This window comes from Phascolarctos cinereus, unplaced genomic scaffold, assembly GCF_003287225.1.
Source record: "Phascolarctos cinereus isolate Bilbo 61053 unplaced genomic scaffold, phaCin_HiC Scaffold_5;HRSCAF=322, whole genome shotgun sequence".
NCBI classification, from domain to species: domain Eukaryota; kingdom Metazoa; phylum Chordata; class Mammalia; order Diprotodontia; family Phascolarctidae; genus Phascolarctos; species Phascolarctos cinereus.
The window spans coordinates 145,350,241-145,361,127 of NW_027555958.1; the positions used below are offsets into that span (position 1 = coordinate 145,350,241).

At 38.6% G+C, this 10,887-nt stretch overlaps 1 pseudogene; it reads left to right on the top strand.

Moving 5' to 3' along the window:
- Positions 1-1,024: 1,024 nt before the first annotated feature.
- LOC110222922 (small ribosomal subunit protein eS8 pseudogene) lies at positions 1,025-7,488 on the top strand (annotated as a pseudogene).
- The last annotated feature ends 3,399 nt before the right edge of the window (positions 7,489-10,887 follow it).

Genomic DNA, 10,887 nt, shown 5'->3' on the forward strand with positions numbered 1-10,887 from the left:
AACCTTTTCCCCTGACAGCTGCTCAATTCCCTCCTGCAGAGATGATTTTTTAAAATGTGCCCTTTTGCACTAAATTGACCTTTTCCCTGAATAGGTCAGCCAGGTGCAGAGCCACCAGATGTGGCCTTCTACAGGCTTATAAGCCTCAGGAGATTGTTTATCTGGTTTATTAGATAGGGCTCAACATAAATAGAAAAAATATGGAACCATATTTTATTTATGGACTTATCCTATTTTACATTTTTACCCCAATATGAAAAGTATTCTTCAACACAAAAGTCATGTATCATGGCATGATACTGAAATTCAAACTTCTTTGCTATTACTTTTTTTGTCTAACTAAAATGTTCAATATTTGATATGTATTATGGACAAGAAGTCCAAATTCATTAAAATATACATATTTGTATTAGATACCTTATTCTTTTCTTTTTGCTATTTCCCCAGATTTTCAACTGCATTTTTTCCAATATCAAAAACAAAAAAGAAATTTTAATTATTCAAGTGGAAACTAGAAAAGGTAATCAACAAAGTTCAAAATATTTTTTTAAATCACTGAAATATTTGATGTACTGTAGGGTCATACCTGGAGAAAAAGTCCATTAGATACATCTGATTCCTATTCTTTCTTCAGGACTCCTTCCAGGCTTCAGTCTACTGATTAGAGGCTTTGTGCCCTTATGTCACCTTCTTTACTTCCCACTCAGTGCTGGGCAAACTGCCCCCCCCCGGCACACAATGAGTTTACCCATCTAAATACCTCATCCTCCTCTAGGGCCCCCATGTGTCCTGAAGTTAATCTGATAAACTGATCCCTGCTAATGTGCTTGAGGGTCTGCTCCTAGGTAACATATGGGCAATTGAACCTTCTGGGGATAGAGTCGTAGGCTTTATTGTCTGACCTATTAATGACTTTATTGGTGAGGATTTCAGTCTACTGTAGCCTTCTGAGTAGGATAGTGGAGGAATGGAAGGTTCAGCTCTACAAATTTCACCAGAATGATGCCTATGATTATGTCTACTTATGGCATCCGTCTTCCTAAGCAACACTGGAGAGTACATTAAAAGTGATGAGAATAACATATGTACCTATCAGCTACTCACTGTAAAGGACAAATTGTGTAAGAGTCCTTTTGTCCCTCAACACAAGAGTCCCCCACTGGATGAAGCTAATCCCAGAAATATGGTACATTTCAAGGAATGTAGACTCTGAAGGGCACTTTCATTTGGAGGAAACAAGAATTGTACATACTACATTAAAAAATTACTAAAGCAGAGCCACCTCTCAGGTGAAACATAATAGCTATTTAATAGCACAGCGAATCATTAAGTGACATAGTGGATGGCAGGTAGATCAGAAAAAAATAGCTCATTAAAAACACAACTAATGACCTAAGTTAGGACTTGGTTCATTTGCTACCATGTGGGGAAAATGGACATACTAGTTCTAATAAGCTCAGCAAAAGACCTGATATCAGAAGCTTCTATCCTTCCCACTAACCATTTTTTTTTTACCTTTTGCAATCTTTTCTACAAATTACCAGCTGTGTGACCTTGAGAAGGTTATTTAAACTCTCTATACCTCGCTTTCTTCATCTTAGACTATATGATCTTTAAGGTACTTTGCAGTTTTAAATCCTATTAGAACTTCATATACCATTTAGTCATGCCTTAATAGAAAGGTTTAACAATTCAGTATATCTTAGAATTCCCTTGGCAGAGTTGTGTCTAAATATAGGAAGAGGTCATTACAAATATACAACTTTCTTAAGAAAACCTAGGACAAATCATAAATTGACTAATTTCTCATTGCCTAGAAGAGTACATAGATCTGGGCTGGCAAAAATCAGTGAGTAGGGGAAAAATAAAACAGCCCTAAAGCAATTTTGTGTCCTTCTGCAAGTGGCAGCTCATATGGATCACCCATGTAACTCATTTGTACCATAGCAAAACTTTCTATTCTATACCACATGATATTTTTATAGTTGGAAATGAAGTTTTTTCTATTCCTTAGAATGTTCTTACTTCACTATAACCTCCACCCTTTTAAATCATTATAAGCCAAATGTCTCATTTATGCAGGGCAAATGTTTTCATTCCCTACCTCATTCTCATACTCTTATGTTCAATGTCCCAAAAAATGTTTCCAGAATGTTTATAGACCCTTTCCTCTGGTTTGAGGGTTTCTGCGCCACAGGGTATATATGCACATTATCTCCTGTAAGGCCAAAAGAGCTGATAATTGGCAGCACCCCTCTATTCTTCTAGTCCTGCTTTTAATCTAACTTCCTTAACCATCATGCCAGGAAGTAACTTCCACTGGAAATGATTCCTGGAAACTGCTTCTGTAGATGCTGCAGACACAGATACTGAAGACCCCAAAATAGAAAGTTCTCACGACCAAAGTCCTTGGCACCATCAAGTAGTTCAATATCAAAACTGATATGTTTTGTATCAATGGAAATGATGTAAAAGAGTCATGACTACCTTCTTTGCAGCTGCTTCCTATGGACTATCAGATCTTTCCATCTGACTTACAGATGAAAAACTTTATATGTGTTATGTCCCCCATCGGTAGATGAGCTGCTAGAGAGAAGAAACTCTCATTTTTCTATTTCTATGCCCAGTATTTAGTACAGGTTTTTTAACATAGTAAGCACTTCATAAAAGCTATTTCATTCATTCATTCATTCATTCATTCATTCATTCATTTAACTCATTCTTGAAATGATCTCATCTTCAGTGTCTTGTAGCCCAGAACCCCAGCTATGGGTTCACATGGATTGTATCCAGTCCTAGGGAGCTTCCCACAAATCACCTTTTTGGCTCATGTTCCAACCTTAGGTTTCCCTGGGGATCTATTAATATGGCTCATTTTCCCCCCTCCCAGGGTCTTTCCTAGAAATGGACATAAGAACATAACTTGTGTCTGAGCTACTGAAGACATCACTAAAAAGGACTCCTAGGTCTTAGGAAAGCACTAAAGTTAACAATACACATTGGCTATAGGGCAAGCTTTATTTTACACCTCAGAAAATACATAGTCCTCAGAAGAGTACAAAAATAGTCAAGAACCATTCTACTTCCCTCTCTAGTGGTGTCTCCCCAGCTCAGGGAGACATATATAGTCCATCAAAATTTGTAATGCCATAATGTTACTCTGTAGTTGATACTCCTCTGTCAGAGAAATGCACTTGTGGTTAATACAATAACCTCCCTCATCCTCTGGTGAACTCTTTCCACTAATGACCTATACCAGGGGTGGGGAACCTATGGCCTTAAGGCCACATGTGGCCTTGGCCCGTCCTTTTGACTGAGTCCAAGTTTTACAGAACAAATCTTTTTATTAAGGGGATTTGTTATGTGAAGTTTGGATTCAGTCAAAGGACTGCACTTGGGGACCTAGACAGCCACATGTGGTCTCAAGGCTGCAGGTTCCCCACCCCTGAGTGCTGTACCATCTTCAAAAGCTGTGGTGCTAAACTTGAAGTCTTGCACTTTAAGAAAGGAATTTTGCATTTGGGGTTGCTACATCATCAAACCCCTTTCCCATGGGACCTATATAGTCCACACAATTCACAGTAATAGTGTAAGGAAAGGTCTCTATATGCTCTTCAACCTGATGGCACTGCCTCTTTGCTGCTTCTTGAGCTCTGGGGCCACATGCTCAGTCCTGACCTTTCCAGGAGTCAGGATATGGGAATTTGCAATCGTCCCATAAAATCCCCACCTTTTACCCCTCACTTAGGACTATGTGTTCCTCCTCCTGGGCAGTACTTAAATTCCCTGACATTGTGTCTCCATAGATACAATCTCTAGGGCTGCTTCATCTACTGCACCTACATACCCGAGACTTCTGGGGCTCAGAAGTTCTATCACTATCTCTCTACAGGTGTTATCTCTAAGACAGGTGTGCAGGATTCATCACCACTACCACCTTACCAGGGACTCTATCCTCCTCTCTGGGAGTGTGTTCTCAGCACAGGTCCAAGCTGGTTCTTTAATCTTCCTGGCATAAGTGTTGCTGAAGTCCATGAGTACTACTCAATTCTGAATGACAATGATTCAATCAAATTGTTTTTAAAATCTAGGAGTCAAAAAATTATCTTCAACACAATATTTTTTAAAATGTCCACAGATTTCATAGTGAAATGTCTTTAAAGACAGAACAAAAGCCTAATCCTTCAACTTTATCAAAATGACCAAGATATTCATTTATACACCATCATCAAACATCTTAATGCAGATTTCTGTACTTTTAGCAGAACATGACTTCATTTCACTCCTGGGCAGATACTACAATCATATTTGATGAAATTAGATTCTAAAATATAGTAAATATATCCCAAAATTCTTAAATATTATCCACCTAATAATTTTTTTTCTGGTTCAGAAGAGAGGAGAGTCACTATCAACTTTACTTTTCTAATAAAACTATGTCTTAGTAGACTGTGGAGTTATTTGGTGCTATGCCAAATGTTGGGGCAGCTGGATAGTGCGCTAGACCTGGAGTCAGGAGGACCTGAATTAAAATCCAGCCTCAGACACTCACTAGCTGTGTGACCCTGGGCAAGTCACTTAACCCTGTTTGCCTCAATTTCCTCATCTGGAAAATGAGCTAGAGAAGGAAATGGCAAATCACTCTAGTATCTTTGCCAAGAAAACTCAAATGGGGTCACAAAGAGTTGGACATGACTGAAACAACTGAATAACAACAATTCTAAATGTTCACATATTGCTTTAGTTTTGAGCTTTTACAACTTCACTTATCCTTAGTTCATTGCTTTGCCTCCTGTGTATATCATCCCTTCTCCTAATTTTTAATTTGTTGCCTCTGGATAGTACATAATCAATCTTGTAGAACTATATGTAATCATCTTTTTTTAAATTTTACCATCTTATGAAAATTCTTATTTTATTCCATAACATTTTTTTTTTATTTTTAAAAAAGAACAATGTGCAAAATAAGGAAGAATAGTCTTAATAACAATGGCAAAGTAGCGGGAAGAAATACAACGAGTTCTCTATCTTAAACTCCTCCAAACAGGTCTAGAAAATGTACCAGACCACATTCTGATGAGGGAATCCAAGAAAAAAATCACAATGAGTCATTCGTCCAACTAGGTCAGCATAGAGAGACAGACAGAGAGGCATGTAAATGGGCATGGGATGGGGGTGGTAAAAGAAGTGGCAAGGATCTAACCAGAAATGCACCATGGGAAGCATTTCAGAGCCCAGGTACTATGTGCAAGTATAAGAAGAGGTCCCAGATCTATCCTGGGAACAACTTCATACAGCGTATAGGAAGAGGTGCCAATTTGCCACTTTGCCACAGTCTAATCAGGTCTGGGTAACAGATTCAGGATGGACTGAGGAAGGGACCTGCATCCAGGAGCAGCATTCCAAGGTAAAGAGTGGTTATAGGTCCTAGACTGTGTACCAAGCAAGTTCAGAAGCAAGGCAGCAACAGTATGATTCAGACTTCCAGTTTCTAGCCCAGTCTGAGACTCCCAGGCCGCAGGGAGGCCTATAGTTCTGTCAATGAACCAGCACAGCTTTCGAGCTGATTGAAAATGATCAAGTCCAGCAGCAGTGTGCTGTTGTTGTTTTTGTTGTTGTTGTTCAGTTGTGCAGTTATTTCAGTCATGTCTGACTCTTTGTGACACGATTTAGGGTTTTCTTGGCAAAGACACTAGAGTAGTTTGCCATTTTCTTCTCCAGACCATTTTACAGATGAGGAAATGAGGCCAACAGGGTTAAGTGACTTGCCCAGGATCCCACAGCTAGTAAGTATCTGAGGTCAGATTTGAATTCAGAAGATGAATCTTCCTGACCTTAGGCCCAGCACTCTATCCACTATTCCACCTAACTGCTGTTATTGTTACTCAGACCCAAACCCAGGTCAGGAACTTATAGAACTCAGACCAGAGAACTGTAGTGATCAGTCTTTGCCTTGGATCAGATCACTTTGGATCTACTGAAAGCATAAAGGTCCCTCCACGATGTAACTTGTCCCTTAAAGCCTGAGATCACACAACATTTAATGTCCCCAAGAAAGCAGTGGAAAGACCAGACCAAACATTACATTCTAGAAGCATATAGAGGTTTCTGGAAGAATAAGTAAACAAGCAAGCAAACAAAAAGAATCTCATTATCAAAATATATTAAGGTAACAGATATGCTTAAAACAAAAACCCTAAAGAAGAGAATGACTTCAGAATACCTAAAAGCAAAGCCTCAACGTAAAATATAGTTTGGACACAAGTTCAACTAGAGTTCCTGGAAAAGATAAAGAAAATGTTTAAATACAAGAAATTTTTTTTTAATAAATGAAATGAGAGCACTAGAGGAAAAATATTGAAAAGAAATGAGAGGTGTGGAAGAAAGAATTAGAAAAAGAATTTGTAGAATGGTGCAAAAGGTAGAGAAACCTTTCCCAAGCCACTTACTCCCTGCCGGATGGACAAAAGGGAAGTCATTGACTCCACAAAAAATGAGAAATACTGAAACAAAATGAAAAGACTGAAAAAAAGATAAAAGAAAATCTGAGTCATCTGATAGCAAAAACAAATAACTTGAAAATAGATCAAGGAAAAAAAGTTAAGAATCTTTGAAATACCGAAAGGCTATAACCAAAAACAAAAAAAGCCTAGGCATTATATTTCAAGAAATCTTAAAAAAAAAATAAAACTGCCCAAATCTCTTAGAACCAGAGAGCAAAATAGAAATAGAATTCCCTAGTTTCCTCTTAAAAAAAAACAACAAAAAAAACCCTAAAATGAAAACTCCCAGGATACCAAAATCTAAAACATTCAAATGGAAAGAAAAATACTTCAAGCAACCAGAATGAATCAAAGTACTAATGAACCATAGTCAGGATTACACGTTATTTAACAGCTATCTGTCAAAGAGAAGAGAGATTAGAATACGATATTTCATAAGGCAAAGGTCAAGAGTGACTTACCCGTCTCTTTGCAGCTTCCGCCGACCACGGGGATCTCCCGCTGCAACTAGCACAAGCACCGCAAGACCCGCGACAAGCGCAAGCCCTACCACCAGAAGAGCAAGTATGAACTGGGCTGCCCACCAGCCTGCTCGCCAACACCAAGATCGGCCCCCGCCACATCCACACCTTGCGAGTCCTAGGAGGCAACAAAAAGTACCGGGTGCTGAGGCTGGACGTGGGCAAGTTCTCCTGGGGCTCCGAGTGCTGTACGCGAAAAACAAGGATTATTTATGGGGTCTATAATGCATCCAACAACGAGCTGTTATGGATGCTGGTGAAGAATTGCATCGTGCTCATCGACAGCACCCAGTACCGCCAGTGGTATGAGTCTCACTATGCCCTGCCCTTGGGCCGGAAGAAGGGAGCAAAGCAGACCTGAGGAGGAAGAAATTTTAAATAGAAAGCAGTCAAAGAAGATCCAGAAGAAATATGAGGAACAGAAGAAGAATGCCAAGATCAGCTCACTTCTAGAGAACAGTTGAAAAGACCGAAGTTATGTAGTGACTTTGAAGTTCATAGGTAGGAGTTAAAGAGAAACATAAAAAGCCAAACATAAATGAATATTGAGAAAGGACTAAACAAGGGTAAACTGATAATATTCTAATTTGGAACCCTATCATCATCTGGGAAAATGGAGGGAGGCTAATTAGATAGAAGGCCTAGAAAAAGTTCTGTTATGTTTTCATGATCTTAAAATAAGTATGAAAATGGAGGAAATGAGTAATATGTTAGAGAGGTGTAGGGAAAGAAAGGTTAGGGGAAATTATCTCACATAATTGGAGAGCACAAGTAGATATCTATACAAACAAGGAGGAAGGGTTAAGGAGAGCAACTGACATTTGAACCTCATTTCCATCTGAACTGGTCAAAGGAGGGAAGAATATGTACATTCATTTGGGTACAAAAATACATTTCATTCAACAGGGAAATAGAAGGGAAAAGGATAAAATGGAAAAGGAGAAACTGGAGGATTTGGTGACTTCAAGTCACTTAGCCCAGATAAGTTAAATTTCAAGTGTTGGAAGAACAAATGAATAGGATATTTGTTGAAGCACAATCAGAGATATTTGAAAATTCATGGGGAACAAGAGGAATGCCACAGAAGTGAAGGAGACCAAAGGCTCTTATCTCCCTCCCTAAAGAAAAAAAAAAAGGAAGACAATGGAAGAAAATATTTACAAACTGTAGGCCACTGAGATTGACTTCAATTCCTAGTAAAATTTCAGAATGTCATTTTGGAAGCACATGTGAGGAGGGGCAATTTGTAATTAGGGCTTCAGGGCTACAAATATCCTCATGTAATTCCTAGGGAACTTGGTCTCAAAGTCTTTGTCACATGCTGTTCCATTTGGATGCTACCAGATGCTGCTCTAATTGATGCTACATCAATATTTGTTCTAGTCCCTACTGTCTCTAACTTGAGTTATCAGCTGATGATGGCCTAGGGTACAATTGTAGAAGTTTTTAAAGAACCAGAACTAGGCCTAGTGGTTGTCTTTGTTCATCTCATGAGCCTGATCTTTGCTCTGGAAAACTCTAGCCAACTCAACCCTATTGCTTCATGATCTTGATGATGATTACAAGATCATGACCAATGGTGTCATCTCCTTTTCCTTTAAGTACCCTATTCCCCATTTACCCACAATCACTGAGAAAGGCAGTTTCATAGTCTTTACCAATCCTCAGTGATTCCTAGCCTTTACATACGCAAATGACATAAGGAATCAATGTTCTAAGCCCTTTATAAAAATGAGAACAAGCCATTCAAGGTGATCAGCTAAGGTCTGAATTTTATTCAGGAGAATAATCATGATCCATTGTTATAAATTCCTTGACCTGTCATTGAAAGCCATCCAAAATCTGGCCACTCCTTTATATTTATAGCTTGATCTCTCAAATTACTTTCCAATATAATTAGACTAGTCTATGATCTCCAAATGTGCCCTGGGCTTTCCTGCTTCTATACTATACCTTTGTTTCTGCTGTTCTGGTAGCTTGCTTTTCACAGTTCTTATTGTTTTTCGTACTTCTGTAGCATTTGACAGTTTCGAACACCCTCTTATCCTATATACACCTCCAACCTCAGCTTTTTGATTCCATTTTCTTCTCAGTCGCCTCAGACCTATTTGACTTCTCCTTCCAAGTATTCTTTCTTATAGTATTATAGATGCTTTGCTAATTAGTATGCATGTCCAAAGCATCTCTATCATCGACCCACTTTATTTTTCTCTTTACAATCATTTCATTAGCTCTAATATTCAATGATTTCTATGTGGTGTTGTTGTTCTTCAGTTGTTTTAGTTGTGACCGACTCTTCATGAAACCTTTTGGGTGTTTTCTTGGCAGAGATATTGGAGTAGTTTGCCATTTCCTTCTCTGGCTCATTTTACAGATGAGGAAACTGAGGAAATCAGGGTTAAGTGACTTGCCCAGGGTTGCATAGCTAGTAAGTGTCTAAAATCAGATTTGAACTCAGGTCTTCCTGACTTCAGGCCCAGCACCCTATCCGCTGCATCACCTAACTGCCCTTATGATTTTCATGGAGATGAATCCAAAATTGATAATCAAGTACTTGTATGACCACCATCAGAGCTGTCAGGGTACTCCAGAGGGTTGGAGTGTCTTCTCAAATGCTTTTTGTTCAAGTGTTTATTCTGGTATATTTTCTCCAATATCAACTGCCAACAATTAGTATCCCAATTTATTTAATCAATTAACATCAAATAGCTTTTACAAAAGGGTATGTATTCAGAAGATATAGCAAGAAGAGAAGTACAAACATTAGCCCACAGCATTTGGAGACACACTCTCCCCTATGCCATTTCAGTCTTTGGGGAGCATGGGCTTCAAATGAAAGCTGCTGTTATATATGTTACAATCAACAAGTTCACTTTCAAATTTTGTATATCAGCGAGATAAGTTGATGTCCTCATGGCCTCAGGTACTGCTGGGCTTGGATCCTGCTCCTTAGGACTACACTGGTACCTTAACTTAAAACAAACTCTGATCTTAACTTCCATCATTGTAACTGTGTTGATTTGCTCTCCCACCTTTTAGAAGCTCACAAGGACAAAGCCATGTCCAATACTCCACCTAAAAGCAGGGGTAAAAATAACACACACATAAAGAGGCAAAAATCAGAGGCTCATATATGTGGCCATTAGTGGGCTTAGATGGGTAGGTTAAGACTTAAGGCTTCTCCTCCCCACCTAGAGGCATACAGAAGTATGCCTGCCCTCAATCACAGCCAAGCAAGAAAAATCTAAAAACAAAACAAACAAACAAAAAAGACTTTGTCAAGTAGTGCCTTTTGAATGTATTCTCAATTCCAGTTCAGTTGCTCCTCTTCTTAATACCATAAGCATACCAGAAGCAATGGGAATTGATTCAATCAAGCATGATGCAAATGCTCATAAAAGCTGAGACTGGCCAGACCCCACACATACCCCTTATGTGTAAACTCACATAAGTATATATTGTCTTTCTCATTAGAATATAAATTCCTTAAGAATGCAGACTATTTATCACTCTCTTCTTTTTATACCCATCCTCTCACAGAATTTCATAAGTAGTAAATATTAATAACTTGTTAATGATTGATTGGTTTGATAAAAGGACAGTCAGGAAAGGTGGTTATCTCTAAATCCATGGAAGGAGAATATATCCAGTGTAGTAGATTGATTGCTCAACAGTGTCAAATACTGTAAAGAAGTCAATTAGAATAAAAACTGGGGTGGGGGTGGGGGGAAAGGTCACTGAATTTTATGATTAGAAAGTCTTTGGAAAGATAGCAAATTATCAGGAAAAGGAAAGATTTACCTCACAACTCATCCATATGGATCTAGAAGATACACCAGACCAAGTTTTGATTAGAAAATTAA